Source organism: Canis lupus, chromosome 6, assembly GCF_048164855.1.
Source record: "Canis lupus baileyi chromosome 6, mCanLup2.hap1, whole genome shotgun sequence".
Classification (NCBI taxonomy): Eukaryota; Metazoa; Chordata; class Mammalia; order Carnivora; family Canidae; genus Canis; species Canis lupus.
In genome coordinates, this window is record NC_132843.1 from 61,739,160 (window position 1) to 61,757,981 (window position 18,822).

Here is an 18,822-nt window from a genome sequence, read left to right on the forward strand (position 1 = left end):
TCAGGACAAGAGGGTTTCAAATAGTGCTAAGTTAAAGAAACAGCATTTCATTTTCCCCTATTTGTCTCATTTTTGCTTTTTTAGATTGTTCTCTCCTTTGCTCTATTCCGTTAGTTGAAATCTAGCAAGTAGGACAATTTTTCTTTTTGTTTTTAATAAGTAGAAGCGTCATTTCTACCATCTAAACTGGTTATGTTTTTGTAAGTAGCATGTCCAGAACCGAACAGATAAGATGCCAAAGGCATTCCAAGTTAAAATTTCTTCCTCCCCTAACCTCTGTCGGGCCTCCTGTTAAGAGCCTGCTGGAAAGTGGGGAAAAAAAGGGAAGAGGGGGCTGGTTCTCTTCCTTTCTGTTTTTCTACCTGGTGTTTCTAGTTTATCTTTGTGCTACTGATTTCTGACTGACTTGCACTGTGCTCAGAGAATATTCTCTAAATAATTTCAATCCTGGGGCAGCCCGCGTGGCTCAGCGGTTTAGCACTGCCTTCAGTCCAGGGCCTGATCCTGGAGACCTGGGATCGAGTCCCACGTCGGGCTCCCTGCATGGAACCTGCTTCTCCCTATGCCTGTGTCTCTGCCTCTCTCTCTGTTTCTGTGTCTCTCATGAATAAATAAATAAAATTTGAATAAATTAAATAAATAAATAATTTCAATCTTGGAAATTTGTTTAATGGCCCTGGATAAAGTCAATTTTTGCAAATGTTCTTTCTATACGAGAAAAAAATATATATATTCTACAACCAGTAGGTACTGTGTTCTACCTAAAGTCAATTAGTTTGAGTTTCTTAATCAAACTGTTCAAATCTTTGATATCATTTCTACAGTTTTGTCCACTTCTTCTTTTGGTTATTAATACAGATGTGTTAAAGTCATAACTATAATTGTACATCTGCTTTTTTCTCCTTATGCCCCCATAAATTTTGGCTTTATACATTTTTTTGGTAAATTTATTTATTTATTTTAGAGAGAGTGTGCATGAGTAGGGAGAGGGGCAGAGGGAGAGGGAAATAAGTAGACTCCCCACTGAGCAGGGAACATAGAGCCAGATGTGGAGGCTCAATCTCAGGACACTGGGATCAAGACCTGAGCCCAAATCAAGAGTGGGACATTAATGGAGTAAGCCACCCTGATGCCCCAATTGCTTTACACGTTTTGATGTTATGTTGTGAGGTGCATTCAAACTTAGAGTTACTCTATCTGCTTCATCTATGGTAAATTTTTGCTTTAAAGTCAGCTTAATTTATTACTACAGCTTTAATGACCTTTTTGGTTTTTTGCAGTTTATCTTCATTTCATCCTTTTACTTCCAGTATTTATGTATCTTTGTGTTTATATTTGTATCGTGTTTGTATTGTAATATATAGTTATATTTTGTATTTTTATCCTATCTGACATTCTCTGTCCTTTAACTGGATTTGCATTTAATGTAATTTTTGATAGATGTGTGATAGATAGAATCTGCTTGACATACTGTTTAAGAAGTCTGCTGGTATATATATCAATATATCTATTCTTCTGTCTCTATCTATATATATAGATCTAGCTCTTTCTGAGAGACCGTCCAAATATCTTTTCATCTTCTCATCCTCTCAGCTGCCTTCTCTAGAATTAGAAGACATCTCTAAGAAAAGAGCAGCCCCAAATAGCCCAGCATGCGTATACTCATATCTTTACGGGCTTTCTTCCCTCAAATGTTGGCCATATACATCTTCAATGCCTTGTCAGCTTTCTCATGTTATTAAGCAGATCATTTAACAACATTTTCACCATGCTTTCTCCCTGCTGTCAATGAGAAGATTGATTTGGTTTCCTAGTCCCATTACTGGAAGTGGAAATCTCACCTAGGATTTTCATTTTCCATCTTCCATTACTAGGCTGCCTCTGATTCCTCCAGGGTTGAAGAAGGGATCGACAGGTGGCAGAAATAAGAGGTAGTAAATGTCTTACTAGACTCACACCACTATACGTGGCTATTGGTTTCTTCTGTCTGATGCCAGAGTTTCTTCTGTCTAGAGCATTGTAGTAGGACTTATCATATTGCACCTGGATTCAGGCAATTGTCTTCAACTAATAACGTATGACCCCCTTGTGCATCCAAAGGTTTACTTTAGGATTTTTCTGCTGAGGTTGCCTGTCCCCTTATAAGTGGATTCTGTAATGGGACCCTTTCCAAAACAATTCCAGGATAAAATTCCTATTTCACATTCCACATCTGATCTCTAAAATTATCTGTTACTCTTTAACATTCTCAAGAGGATATATTTCCAAATACCCCTCGGCTCCTTTGCCATGGAGGGTTTTAGCCAGCTTCTATCCTATGAACTTCTTTTTTTTTCATGAATAAATCAAATATTATAAGTCTGTGTGGCCCTTTACCATGAGATCCACAGAAAGTTCTTCAAATGATCTTCACAAATTCTTTCTTATTGTGCTTAAAGTGAGAGTAAAGGACCTTCATCTATCTCTTAGCATAGATGGGCCTCATAACACAATAATTCTCCTCAGAGAAACCCTCAATTTCCAGCAACTCCAAGCCACTTCACTTTTCACCATTTCATATCTGAATGGGGGTGAGGAGCTAAGAATAGCAAAACTACTTGATACCATCTTCTCTGAAGTCCTATAAAAGAAGTTAACTTCTCATTTTGGAATTTGGGATTAGTTGGCTCCTATTGCTTGAAATCTTAGCCTAAACATAGACATATCAAGTGCCAATTTAATAGTGCTTTTTAACATTTACCAATTACTACTGTACACCTACTTTACACCAGTTTTTATTCCAGGTACTTCATATATATGTTCTGATAGATTGCTTACAGCTTTGTGAATCTTCACTAATGGTTGATTGAAAATTCAAATTAAGTTAATATGTATCTCTATCTTAAAGTTGGATAAAATAATTAAGAAATAAATATGGAAGGAATGCAAAATTAAGAAACATGGTAAATTAAGAAAGTGTGTTTTATACATTTGGTTTAGAAATGGCATATATTTCAAAACCTCTTCAAACTTTTCCTTAAGCCAAAAGTGAATTTTCTGCTTATAATCTAGTCTGTTGCATAATGGGAAATTAGAGCAAATAGTATTTGTCTTTATTTCCTGTGTTCATGAAATCAAAGTGCCCCATTTTATTTACTTTATATTTCCATTCCCATGAACTCATTGGTTTGATTACTCATTACCACATTCTGCAACCACTTCTTGGTTAATTTCGCAGTTCCAGTATCATCTTCATTCAATTGTCCCTGAATACTGCTACAAGTTTAATTTTTGCAGCACATCATTGTCATCATATCACTCTTTAATCCAAAAAATGTACTAAGACATCCTACTACAGTTCTATCTTCTGGAAGAGGAAATTAGGGACAAATCCACTAATTCTTGACTAGCTATTTGCAAAAGTGAATGATACCACAGCTAGAAATGCAAGAACAATATCATAAAGAGCAACAAAATGTATCTTATTCTTTATTTTTAGCTCAAGTCTTGGGTCCCAGACCCAATCTCATTCTACTCTAATATAGTTTTGTTCCAGTTAACCTGGACTACCATGAATCTAATCAGTATTTCTCTTGAGCTCTACTACTCGTCCCTTCCTAGTTTTGCAAGAAAAAGAATGGTGACTCTGAATGGGAACCCATGCATAGGTTGCCTACAATTTCACAAGAATTTCATGACACAGAAGTGTAAGATAAATATTTGGGGAATTTTCTTTATAATTCCTTTACTATCCCCACCAAAAGCTTTAGACCTAGCAGAAGCTTATGTTTCTCTAAGCTCCCTCCTGAAGGTCAGAGCATTCATTAACACTTGCAATCCACCACAACAAATTCACAATTTTCATTGTACTTAGAGCAGACCATTCTCAACCCAACATCATTTGCTTGTAACAGAAATACAAGCAGAATGCAGAAGAAATTTAAAAGGATTCATAAATATCTAGGAAATGGTTTTACTGATTGTTCCACCATTCACTCATTCAATAAACATGCTGGGACGGAGCACAAGTTTTACCTTTCAATTTTAGCAGAATTGTTTTTCCAAGAGGTATAAGTAATAGGGCCTAGTAGCAATAAACGATATACTGAGTAAGTATCTGGAAAGGAGAGTGTACCGAAGGAAAACCTCTTCAGACAATAAAGACTCAATGTGTTTCATTCATTCATTCAATGTGCCCTATTTTGAATGTCAGGGCACATCTGGTATTGAACAGTGAACAATGTATGGCATCTACCCTACTAAGGTGACAGCTGACAGGTCAGGTGACAAGAAGGGAGCCACATGAAAGAATGGCAGAGAAGAAACGAGAGCAGAAAGCAGAAGGAAACAGGTATTTTGCAAAACATAACATTTGAGCTTTAAAGGATGAATAGTTTGGGATTAGTTGGGAATAGGAGAAAGGGCACTGAGTGATGTCATATAAATGCATCATGGATGTATCATAGACCAATAATAAGCTGGAAATTTACATTTTGATTCCAGTAAGATTTTTATTACAGAATTTTTTTTGACTTTAGAGAAAAATTAGGAAAGAAAAATCCCTCACATGCCTGGCCAACAGCCCCAAAGTAAAAATGATCCAAAACAGAATAGAAAGCCAGAAGAGGGGGACTGAGAAAGAAATGGGATCCATTAACAGTAAAATTCTCCTGTTTAAATTATGATTTGGGATATCTTTGATTCCAGCAATGACATTTATTGTACCTGACTTTTATAAATATCCCAAGTCAATCCATACAATAAATAAGCTTCCTTCCACCAACCAACCTTGTTGATAAACCTATTCCTTGCATTTGTAGAGACTTTAAAGGTCACAAGAGTCTCACCTTGCATCAAGACTTAAATAAATAAAATTGCACGGGACTTAGTGGTAGGGGCAAGGAAGTGAGATGCACTTCCTTGGGATGTTTACTAAGATGCACTTCCTTGCCCATGAATTCAGTGTTGCATCTACCATGCCAGACTGAATAAATCAAAATATCATAGGAGGGAAAGATTGTTCAGAGTCATTAAAACCATTTTCTTTCTACAATCACTGTGCTAAGCTTTAAATTTTCCCAGCACTATTTATAATGAAAAACTGCTAGAGTGGTTTAGCGCCTGCCTTCTGCCTGGGGCATGGTCCTGGAGACCTGGGATCGAGTCCCACATCAGGCTCCCTGCATGGAGCCTGATTCTCCCTCTGCCTGTGTCTCTGCTTCTCTCTCTCTCTCTGTTTGTGTGTCTCTCATGAATAAATAAATAAAATCTTAAAAAAAAAAAAGAAAAAGAAAAAGAAAAACTGCTAGAGCATGTTGGTAGCCATAAATCGTGAGATCATTAAAAGCACATGATTTTATTAAATAATTTTTTAAAAAACTGTCTCTGAGGATTTGAAATTTTCCACTTTCCATGTTCTCACCATGTTCAAATAAGGATGGAAAAACACAGATTCATTAAGAGGCTCTTCTTGGAGACAATGCATTCTCATTGAAAATATACAAAGTTAGACTTGTCTCATTTGAAGTTAATTTTTGTTCATTATCATTCAACAAGGATTTATTGAGCACTCAACAATATGTTTAAGGATTATATCAAGTGCTAAGGATAAAGCAGTGAAACAAACATAAAACATACCTATATCTCATTTTTGTGACAAAAACAGTCTTGTGGATAATGTCTCAGAAACAGGATGTTTTCAAGATTGTTTCAAGCATAAGACTTTGCTATCTTTCAATGTTGCAGTAGTTTTTTAGCAAAATTAGAGAAAGGGGTTGTCTTTGCCCTCAAGACTCTGACTTTTTAAATTTTTGACAGTATGGTAGATATAAATGGTATAGCATTGGGTTTATAATTTGCATATACCTAATAACTAAAGATGTAGGGATTTTCATATATTTATTAACCATTTGTATTTCTTCTGTGAAATGTCTGTTTATCCATGTGTTTATTGAGCTGTTGGTCTTTTTCTTTTTGATATTTAGGAATTCTTTGTATATTATAGATAGTAATCCTTAGTTATCAGTTATATTCTATATTCTATACAAAAGGCTAGAAGGCTTGATTTTGCCTGTATCCCTTAGTAGATCCACTCTCACAAAAATGATAGATTACTCTCACCTTTACATGCTTAAATCAGGCTTTCCCCCATTCCCCAAATTTCTTGTCATGAATTTGTCACCTACCATGAAGTGACATTCATCCTGTCCTACAGATCCTAATAACATTAAAAAAAAAAAAAGATTTTTTGAGAGAGAGAGAGAAAATATGCATATGAGTGCACAGAAGGAGGGAGAGAGGGCAGAAGGATAGGCAAGGGGAGAGGGGGAGAGAGAACCTCAAGCAGACTCTCCACTGAGCATGGAGCCTGATGCAGGGCTCAATCACAGGACCCTGAGATCATGACCTGAGCTGAAACCAAGAGTCTGACACTTAACCAACTGAGCCACCCAGGTCCCCCACCTAATAACACTTCATATATATCATTACATTGATATATCTCTAGCACTTAGAGGAGTATCTGATACACTACAGTTACTTAATAGCTTAGATGAATAAACAAATGAATGGCAATAACTATCCAGGATCTACATCTCCCAATATTAGGGCTGCTTTATTATTCTTTCATACAATAAATATATGGTTGGTATTTACTTGTAATAAGTAATTCAGGGACTGTAAAGGTTAACTAAAAGATGTATTCAAGTCTTGTGGAGGAAATAACACATTAGAAATTATTATTAGAGTAATAAGAATGATAGTAGGATGGATTCATTTGTTTGGTCATATCCTACTTCTTGTAAGGGACCAAATGCATTTTCAGAAAAAGACAAAAACAAAAGCAACTTGGAATAAAAGTGTAAAATTTAAATATAAATTAAAAAATCAAGATCAAGTGAATGTGAATTGAATTAGTGTGTCAAAATCAGAAACCCAGGGACACCTGGGTAGCTTAGCAGTTGAGGTCTGCCTTCAGCTCAGGGCACGATCCTGGGTCCTGGGAGCGAGTCCTGCATCAGGCTCCCTACAAGGAGCCTGCTTCTCCTGCTGCCTATGTCTCTGACTCTCTCTGTGTGTCTCTCATGAATAAACAAATGAAATCTTAAAAAAAAAAATTAGAAACCCTAATATGTAGTTTAAACATAGATCACACATAGGTGCTTTTTCAGATCTGATTTTAAAGCTACCGGTAACACAATAGAAAGGGATATAGCTTACATTTTAGGTCTTTTGCATTAAATGGAGAAAACATAGTAGCATTTTTAGACTGTGTTTTCCTAGAACTTAGTGCTGAATAAATTTCCCAAATGGCTCTTCATGTTGGAACAATAATGTCCTAGAAAATGGCCTTCCAGTGGCCCTTCAGAATGCAGCCTAACATGAGCTGTGTGGAGTGCTTTCCTGTATAGGTCCTAGGCATGTGCCAAGGGTTTGGGGAAAACTGGGGAGATCTTAACCCATTCTGTCAACTTCTGTCCAAGAAATAGAGAGGTGACAGGAATTCCAGAAAGAGGAATGGATTCAACTTGAAGAAATAGAAGGGGTAGATCAAGTGTCAAAACCGTTTCTATGGATTGAAGGTAGAGTATGGCACAAGCCCATTTCTGATAGTGGAAAAACAGAATAATTGTTCAGTATAGGTGAAAACAAGAATGAGAGTTGTATGGACATTGGAGGTTAAAAAGATGATGTGTAAGTTCCTGTAGCAAGTCACCAGGGCAGTGACTTGTCGCTTCAAGGTTTGTTTTGAAGTTTATATTTCATGTATGGGCCTCCACAAGTCTTAAAAATAAAAGCTTTAAAATGTGGAGCCTGCAGGTTTATCCCATTCCCCACTCCTCAGGACTAAGCTGGTTAAGTCAAATGACGGAGAAAAGAGGACACGTACTTCTATTCATTGATTCTATTATGCACCAGGCATTTTTCAAATATTATGATGTTAAATACTCAAAAAACATTTCTGTAAAGTATAATCTCCATTTTGCAAAAAAAAAAAGGAATTATAAATTAATATTTATTTATGATTACTGTGAGGTATTCAAGTGAGTAAAATAAGGCTTAAAAGATAAGCTACTTGTCTGAAATGACCAGCTTGTGATCTGGTGGAGCCAAGGTTCAAAATCAAGATGTGCTAAACAGATATAACACATGGTTGGATTTTGCATCAATCCATTCTTTTTTTTTAATAAATTTTTTTAAAGATTTTATTTATTTATTCATGAGACACAGAGAGAGAGAGAGAGAGAGAGAGAGGCAGAGGGAGAAGCAGGCTACATGCAGGGAGCCCAATGCAGGACTCGATCCCAGAAATCCAGGATCACATCCTGGGCCAAAAGCAGATGCTCAACGGCTGAGCCACCCAGGCATCCTTGCATCAATCTATTCTTAATGGTAAACTATACCTGATCTTGTGCCCAACGTCTTATAACTAAATTTCTACTCTGGATAGAAGCTGCCTTCTAATAATGGAAACATGATCCTAGGACCTCCCCATCCTAGGCCTAAGGCTCTATTTTCTTCTTGGTACCCATACCCCCTACTCAGAGTGGTATGATCCTGAGAGATTGCCCACTAAATGAATTAAAGCCTCACTTTCTGATTTTCCTGGACTAAAAAATTGCTAGACAGCCAAGGTTTTCAAATATAGCATCTCTTAGAATTCCCCCCTCAGTATTCACTCCTTATCAATTGGGACCTGATGTTTGAAACTGTGTTGCTCTTTTCCTGAAAATCTATATTCTGATATCAGACAGTTTGGGAAACACACTTTGCTTAAAAATTGAACTTTGTATTAATGCTTATAAGATAAGCGCAGTGTCTCCCTGCCACATAACTAACATATACTGCAATAAAATTCACTCTAAACTTCATACAAATGAAGACTGCTATTTTTAGAATTTTCTTCCTATCACCTAAGAAATCTTAAGGAAGGTATATTTTCTGAGACATTAAAAACTCTAAGAAGTTAGAAGCCAGATTAGTGAGCATTTGATACATATTATGAGACTAAATATTTTATAGTCAGTCATAATCCTTTTTAATATGAAATTAAGCCATAATAGCAAAAATACCCATTTTCAGCTTTACTATTCAGTATTATAAGCTTATATCCTTCAACAATGATCTATCAGCATTTTAGTATATGAAGAAAATTTTCTTTTATTCCCCTTAGTGGCCTCTTCCTCTTTGTTTCGTCATTTCTCATTAATTGTACTCTTACATATAATTTTATCTTGAGATTAATGTCCCACTTCAAGTAAGAATGATCATACTTGAAGAAAAAGCCAAGCTGGTTTCCTGCATTATGTTGTCTACAGAGGACAAATTAAATCACAGGAAATTGGTGCCTATCAGCTGAGTCAGATAAATGTTAAAGATCATATTTTCAAGTTTCACAAAAGGTTTCGATCATTCTAAATTTTTACATAAAGCTGTTAGATTCTTGGAGATGGTGGTAACTGATCTGAAAACAGCTTTCATTATAGAGGGCTCAAAAGTTTGAATCTCTATTGCTTATACCCATCAATCTAAAAAATTACAATACTAGTTTAACACACACACAAGAATATACACTTCAAATAGTAAATATAGTTTAAGATTATCAGATGACATCACTTCTGAAAACTTCAAGAAGCCTCTGAGAAATCTAGACCATCTATGACTGCTAATATCTGATCTTTTAAACTAGCATGTCATGAAAGGTGACAACTGTAGGCAACAGATTGCTTCTCTCTTTTCCCTATAAACTTAGTACTAAATTATGCCACTGACTAATTTAAAATGTGTAGTTACCCACTCTCTCCTCAGTTAACTTCCTTCCTCATTCTTTATCTAGAAAAGATGTGCTTCATTTATTTCGGGAACAACTAATATTCCCAGAAAACAAGCATCCATATCTGTCACTAGTTTCATACAAAACAGGAATTTTGTTATCATTTCAAGTTTAAGAATGACCCCTGGACACCCATAGGTTTGTTTTTAGCTCTCTGAAAATAAATGATATATGATTATTTGTAAAAATGTATTTAAATGTTGAATTACCCAACCTATTTCTAAAGTCCTAGGAAATGTTTACTGATGAGGAAACTGAAAGAATGTAAAACTACCAGCAACTAATTAAAACATACATACGTGTGCACACACTCTCTCTCTCTTTTTCTCTCTCTCTCTCTCTCACACTTTTTTATATTAGAATAATTCCTGAATAAAGTGTAAATAAGGAGCTATATTGCTTTGCATGTATTGTTTATCTTAATGGTAATGCTTTAGTGCTTAATTCCCAAGCTAATGAAAGGTAGACATGAATATATTTTGCAAGATTTACAAACCCATATAATAATATACCTTATGTTCATGTGTCATTTAGTATTACATTCTCTCATTATCACAATAAACTTCATGAGAAATTTTGTAATCATATATTGTCTATGTTTACAAATGAGGAAACAACTAAGACTCAGACAAATTAATAGATTTGCCTAAAGCCACAAAGCTACAGTGTCAGGAATGAGACTCCTTCCTGGTCTTCTGCCCAGAGTCTGGGATTGCTTATTCCATAAAGGTTGCTTCTGTTCCCAGTGAAAAGTAGCTTCTCAGACATAATCCTAGAACCCACACATGGTACAGAACTTGAGCAAGTTACCAAGAATAGGGTTTTTTAATTTCGATTGTTATTTATTTGAGAGAGAGGGAGAAAAAGGAGAGGGAGCATAGGCAGGGGGAGGGGCAGAGGGAGAAGCTGACTCCCCACTGAGTAAGGAGTCTTACTCAGGCTTGATCCCAGGACTCTGGAATCATAACCTGAGCTGAAGACAGATGCTTAACGGACTGAGGTGCCCCAAGAATATGTTTTAAAATGAGTGACAGAGGAAATATGCTACATAGCATAGGGAAAAAAAAAATGAGCTTTGGACTTTGTCAAGACTTGATTCACATCCTATCTTCTAAACTAGCTAGCTCTGGGACCTTGGACAAATTATTCAACATTTCTGTATCATAGAAATTGCATGGAATTATTGTTAGTAGTAAAGGTAAAGTACCTGCCTCATTATAAACACTTACACAATGGCAGTTGTAAAAAGAGCCAGATACCCCAGCAGAGGTGGAAAAATCTGATTCATCATCCGAGTCACCTGTAGAACATTGGAAGACCATAGATTTCTGGGCCCCAACCCAAAGAGAATCTGAATCTGAATCTGTAGAATCTGAATCTCCATAGATACAGCCTGGGAATCTTTTTACAAGATGTTTTAGGTGATTGTGATGAACAGCTAGATTTGGAAATCCTTGATTAATTCATAGAATATAAACATTTCCTCTTATTCTTGTTTTAGCATTGAAATGATAAAATATAGAGAATTGAGACAGAAACCAGACCAAGCACTTGATAGCAATTTATCACAGCAACACAATGAGATAGAAAATTTTTTAAAGATTTTATTTATTTATTCATGAGAGACACACACAGAGAGAGAGAGAGAGGCAGAGACACAGGCAGAGGGAGAAGCAGGCTCCATGCAGGGAGCCTGTTGTAGGATTTGATCCCGGGACTCCAGCATCACGCCTTGAGCTGAAGGCAAACGCTCAACTGCTGATCCACACAGGCGTTCCAATGAGATAGAAATTATTTTTCCCTAACTAAAAAAACTGACACTTGGTGAACTGAAAAATAATGGAGCCAAAACTAGAACTTAAGTCTATCCATGTATTTTCACTCCACATATCATGTTTCTACATATTCATGTTGGCTGCAGTTATAACATATGTTGTCACTGAAACTGCTCTCCAAAGTTAATGTGATTATAACAATGACGTACTTCTGAGCCATAAAATTGTTGATTCTAATTAATGCCACATGAGGTGAATAGAGTGGAAATATACAGCATTGTGTAAATCGTTAGATTTTCTTTTTAAGGACCATGATTGTTTACTTATTTCTCAAGACTGGGCTTCTGAATATAGATCATTTGCCTGAAGTGAATCATCTCTTCTAGTGATATTTAGTATAGATGTAGTTTTCAAGTAGAAGCTTCAACAACTTAACCCTTTTCAATAAAACTATATCTTATAGGCTGGAACAGCCCACCTACACAATCACAAAAATGTGTAGTAATTGACACTGTTTCACGTTACATGTTACATCATGTTGCAGATTATCTACCATTTTTGTAGGAAGTTTAACTGTTCCAAGAAGATATTTCTGATGTTAAATTTGAACATGATAGTTTAATGTCTAGAATAGCAATAGTCATTTACCATTCATTCAATTTTTCCTGCAATCATTGGAGGAGTATATATATTATATTAAGAATATAATGATGGGGATCCCTGGGTGGCGCAGCGGTTTGGCGCCTGCCTTTGGCCCGGGGCGCGATCCTGGAGACCTGGGATCGAATCCCACGTCAGGCTCCCGGTGCATGGAGCCTGCTTCTCCCTCTGCCTGTGTCTCTGCCTCTCTCTCTCTCTCTCTCTCTGTGACCATCATAAATAAATAAAAATTAAAAAAAAAAGAATATAATGATGAATAAAACCATCAAGTCCTCTTTAAAGGTTTCAGTCTAGGTGGAGAGATGATTCTTACTCAACTAATCATATAAATAAGTGTTAAAATGGAACTTTTAGTACCATAAAGAAAAGGTATGCAATAGTACCATGAAGGGTCTGATGGTTCATTTTATGTGTCAACTTGACTGGGCCACAAGATACTCAGGTATTTGATTAAACACAATTTCTGGATATGATATTAAACCCAGAATGGTAAGTTTCTGGAAGAAACTGGCATTAAATTGATGAATGAAGTAAAGCAGATGGCCTTCCCCAGTGTGGGGGCATTTAATCCAGTGTGGGCTTTATGTATCCTTTTGGTTCTGTTTTCTTGGAGAATGCTGACAAATATAAGGGGTTATAATTGGAAGATTTTTTATGAGACAGTGACACTAAATGAGGTCTAAAAGATGAATAAAATTCATTAGGTAAAGAGAGGTAAGAATAATATGCCAGGCAAAAAGAAGAGTCTGTGTAAATGCTCATTTCTATGTAAAAACTAAAAAAAGGTGAGTATGAGTAATAGAGAGGAAGCTGTGGTGGGAGGTAGGTGAGACCAGGTTATACAAACCTTGTCAACTATGTGAAGAATTCTTTCTTTATCCTAAGAGCATCCACAAACATTGAAAAGTTTTATGGAGATGAACTGTCAAATTTGTATTTGAAAAAGATCCTTGGCTGTCAGAGGGAACATAAAGGAGACAAAGGAAGGTATAAGAGAGACAGAAGGTATAAGTGAGCCAGAATAGTGGTGGTAGATTTAGAACGAAAATTACACACACAGAAAAGATATTTAGGGAGTAAAATAATAAAGAAAGCTTTTCTAGCTAAACAGATCATACTATAATTCACTCAAAGGGGAGAAACAAAGACAGGCAGATTTGATGATAAGGAGAGGGCAAAGGACTCTTAAAGCTTTAGTCCCATTTTGGATACACCAGGTCTGAACTGGCATCATAATATTCAAGTGAAATAAGTAGGCTTTTTAAGATTTTATTTACTTATTCATGAGAGACACAGATAGAGAAGCAGAGACACAGGCAGAGGGAGAAGCAGGCTCCCTGTGGGGAACCTGATGCAGGACTCAATCTCAGGACCCCAGCATCATTCCCTGAGCCAATGAGAGATGCTCAACCAACCACTGGAGTCACCCCGGTGTTCCTCAAAAGAGCAATTTGAAAGACAAAAAGATTGGGGTTCTTGGGTGGCTCAGTTGGTTAAACATCTGATTCTGGATTTTGGCTCAGGTTATGATTTCAGGGTTATGAGACCAAGCCCCATGTCAGACTTAGAGCTCAGGGAGTGTCTGCTTGAGATTCTCTCCCTTTCCCTCTGCCCCTCTTCTCCAGGTTTGCATGCACATGTGCACACACTCTCTCTCTCAAATAAATAAATCTTTAAAAAATACTAAAAGAGAAAAAGATCAACAGCATCTTCTACTGCTATGAGATTAAGTATCATGAGGTCTCAAAAATCTCCAAAGTTGTTCTATTATTTTACTCCATATTGTATAATATATGCCTCTTTTATTACTTTAAATATGTATAGCCCTATATTTAATTTCCAAAATGGTTTATGGAGTAACAAGGCATGAGAAACTTTTGTAAACAAAGGAATTTTGGGATCCTGACAGGTACTAACTAAAATAAAAAGCCGGACTTCCAGATTATTTTTCTCAAATTAGACAATGAACTCACTCACCATGTAATAATAACACATGTACATAATCCTAGAATCCCTGAACTATAAAATATCATGTGGGATCAAGAGCATTTTGGAAAGAGATTTCAGAATTTCTCAGTGATAAGTAAATTTGTTAGCTAAAAGTTAAGTGAGAGGTATAAAATTCAGGTAGATCATAAAAACAAAACCTATCTACTTTATATTTACATATTTTTAAATATTTTACTATATGAAATAGTAAATATTTTACTATTTAAGAATATGTAAAACATGTATTTTTTAAAAACATTTAAGGAAGACTAAAAGTAAGAGAACAGGAATGACATGGATGGATATATAGACAGATTTATAGATGAATAGATATGTGAAAAAGTGAGTATATTAAAATGGTATAATTTAGATAATGGGTCCTATGTAAAGACTGGTTAACTTCACTGCATACTTGATAATTCTCATAATAAAATATTAAAAAGTAGGCAAATATCAATAAATCATAAAGTTCAGTCCTATCTACCATACATTCTCTAATCCCAATGTAATAAAATTAAAAATAAATACTAACAGAACTTAAAAATTCCAAACCACTAACAAATATATTTAAATAAGAAAAACTCTCAGAATCAAAATTGCAGAATATTTAGAAGATAACAGTAATGTAAATATTACATACAAAAACTCTTGACAAACAAGAAAAAGAACAAATTCAAATAAATTAATATAAACAATCCACTAAGTTTGAAAAAGACTATAAATTGCACGGGGGAGGCAGAAGGAAGAAATCAACATGATAAAGTCAGGAAATACTAACCAGATAAGAGCAAGGGAAAAACTAAATAATAAGCCCATGATCTACTTTTATAAACAAAAACTAATTAACAAATCAACCATTAGCTAACATAGCTAATCAAAGGAAAAATCCCCCAAACAACAATAAGAAATCTAAATGAGAGAAAAAAATCATCACACTTATGTACTAGAAATTGCAATAATAAAAATTAAATTATTTATTCCATTCTATTAAAACATTTGACTATCTGAATTTTAAAAATCTGTTGTGTTCAAAAGTTGTAAAACATATCTGAAATAAAAAAGAAAAGGAAATTCAGTTTGTAATAGAAAAAAATGAGCAAGTGGTCAAAGACTTGCTTCCTAAAATGGTATCAGATAAACACAATTTCACAAAGCACTCAAGTAATTTATACCAGTTATCAGTTACTCAAATAACTTCAGTAGTATTTTACTTATTCCAGGGAGAATATTAGAAAACAGGCCTCCTACTTTTCAGGAGCCAGGGCTTCTGGTTTTGTCATTCAACACTATAACCTCTGCATTGACTGAGGCATTCTTCATTCACCAAGCCAGCTACTTCCGCTATAGAAACTGGAAATGCCAGTCACTCATTTTCCCAGCCTCCTGTACAGTTAGAGCTAGAATAAAACCCAGGTTCTGGGGCACCTGGGTGGCTCAGTCTGTTAAGTATCTGCCTTCAGCTCACGTCATGATCCCAGGGTCCTGGACCCAGTACCACCTTGGGCTCTCTGCTCAGCGGGGAGTCTACTTCTCCCTCTCCCTCTGCTCTTACCCTCCACTGCTTGTGTGCACAGTGTCTCTCTCTCTCAAACAAATAAATAAAATCTTAAAAACAAACAAAACAAAACAAAAACACCTAGTTTCTGCCTGGCAGATGTTCCCAGGTAGACTGTGAGTCAGCCAGTGACCCAGAACCAGAGCCTATACTAAATAAAATCTAACAGCAGAATAAAATGACAGCAGAATTGGTTGTAGCCATTTCTGTTTTCCAGAGATAATGGTGGAAGCAGATCCCTCTGTGGCACCATTGAGATTCCCGTGTTCATCATGTGGGCTGTTCAAGTCACAATGTCTGGTGCTCCCCAGTGGCAGATGTGGTAGTTTCTCTACACTATCCTGGACAGTGTCTTTGGGTCATTGCTTTGGCTATGTAGTCTCCTGGTCTAGTTCTCGGTATTCCAAGATATCCTCTGAGCCTCACAAATGCTTTCATGAATCCCCTTTCTACCACTGTTCAATAAGTTTCCATTTCTTCCAGTTAAGAATCCAGACTGGTGGTGCCTGGGTGGCTCAGTCAGTTAAGCATCTGCCTTCCTATTCAGATTGTGATCCCCGGGGGCCTGGGATTGAGCCCCTTGGTGGACTCCCAGCTCAGCAGGAAGTCTGCTTCTCCCTCTGCCCCCCGCCACCCCACACTCATGCTCTCCCTCTCTCAAATAAGTAAATAAATAAAAATATTTAAAATAAAAAAAAATCCAGACTGATGCACAATAAGACATTGGTAACAGAAGCTGACAGAAACATCTTTTAAAACTACAGATCTATCTCACATGCAAGTATCAATGTTAATGTAAAAATCATTTAATATAATCTAGAAGCTTATAAAAGGAATAATTCATCATGACTCAGAGGGGTTTTTCCAATGATTTCTCACTGTTAGGAAATCAGCTATAATTGATATAGTTAAAAGGTCAAAGGAAATAAACCATTTAATAATCATCACTAAAGTGATGCCAAAAAGACATGTGATAAAATTAAAGATCCATTACTGATTCAAAATACAATCTTCATAAATCTTGAAGAATATATTTTTAACATAATAAAATATATTTTTTCAAACTTAAATTACATTCATATCTAACAAGGAAACTATATTCATAAGCTCACTAACATCAGGAACAAGATAAGCATGCCTACTACCTTAATTGTTACCATAATAAGAACTGGACAAAGTAACTAGAAAAAAGAAGAGGGGCCCTTGAGTGACTCAGTTGGTTAAGAGTCAGACTCTGGGTTTCACTCAGGTCATCTCCAGGTCCTTGGATTGAGCCCCACTTTAGGCTCTGTGCTCAGCAGGGAGTCAGCTTCAGGATTCTCCCTGTCCCTCTGTGCCTCCCCCAGCTTTCTCTCACTCTCTCTAAATTAAATAAATCTTTAAAAAAAGAAAAAAGGAGTCATAAAAATTGAAGAACAAGTGATAAAGTGTCATTTATTTCAGATGGTAAGTTTGTATGTCTGTAAACTCAAGGGTATCAATTGATTTTCGATTGTAAATAAAAATAACTAAGCTGGCTAAGAACAAATCAATTTGCAATATCAACATCAACAGTTTTCCTACAATGCCTTTCTTTATAACCTGTTAGGAAAATGTGATAAAAGAAAAGGTTTGATTTACAATAGTAACAACAAAAATATCTAGGAATAAACTTAAAAGTGTAGAATTATATGATGAAAACTATAGCCAAAGAGACATAAACAAAATTAAATGCATTGCAATGCATATATTTATTTCGGAAAAGAAGGTTCATTGTTATAGTTGTGTTTGCTCTTCTCAAGTTATTTTACAAATGCAATGAAATCCCAATAAAAATAAAATGTCTTTTGAGGGAACAAGACAACCTTACTATGAAATTTGTATAAAAAATAAAGATGGGAATAGGTAAATATAGAAGTAATGAAGGACTAGTTTTGTTTTATCAGATATTTAAATCCATTATATAATTACAGTAATTACAGCATATGATATTAGCAAATAAAAAAGATCAATGCAATGGAGGCATTCAGAATGAGAGCCAAAGAGAGAAATTTCTTTATGCTAAGGCAGCGTTTGCAATAGTGGAAAATGGCAAACTATCCAATATATGGATATTCTATCTATCTATTTTGAAATTGTTTGGCTACTTAAGAAAGGAGAAAACAAGCTATTCCTACCCAATTCCTCAAATGTTGATAAATTCTAAATATATCCAACATTTAACATAAATAAATAAAAACTAAAAGTGGTTTTTTCTTTTTCTTTTTCTTTTTCTTTTTTTTTTTTTTTTTTTTTACTAAAAGTGTTTTATGAAAGCATGAAAGGGTTTTAGTGGAGATGACTTTCTTCACATTCAAACTATAAAAGGCATAGTTTGACAAATATGAGTGCATTAAAATAAAACAATTCTAAACAATGATAACAACTATGTATACACAAATGTATAATTGCAAATAGCAGTATGTCTGTGTACATTTTATGTGTGTATGCATGTCTGTTTGTATAAGTGCCAATAACTACGTGAGATAAAAACACCCTGAGAGCAAGTCTGGCAGGAGCTCATCCTGAGAAAGCCTGAGCCACTCCTGGCTAAACCTTGAGGAAGATAGAAAGGAAGATGATGAAACTCATTCTCTCTCATTCTCTTTCCAGTCTCTCCTCATGGGGGACATGAACCATCACACATGAGAAGGAGTTAGGAAGAGCTCAAGGAGAGACCGGGTCTATTCAAAAGCCTCCCCTCCAGTCTTGAATGTCTGACGCCTAGCTCCAGGGTCCTGCTGGGTACAAGTAGACAGTGTCTTAGCTCAGGTTCCTCAGGAAACACTGGAGGCTTTCACAAAGGCACTTTTCCAAAGAATGCTCTGAGAAACAGCATCCTTAGGTGGTCAAGGGAGTAGTAGTAAGCAGTGGAGTCATTGAACTCACAGGTGTTAGCCACCAGCCCTCCCAAAAGCTGAGGGATTAAATTCCTCAGCCCTGAAGGGGGATCCAGGCAGTGCTCTACAGCATCTACCACAGGCTGCAAGGGTGCCTCAGAAAAGCCTTGATTT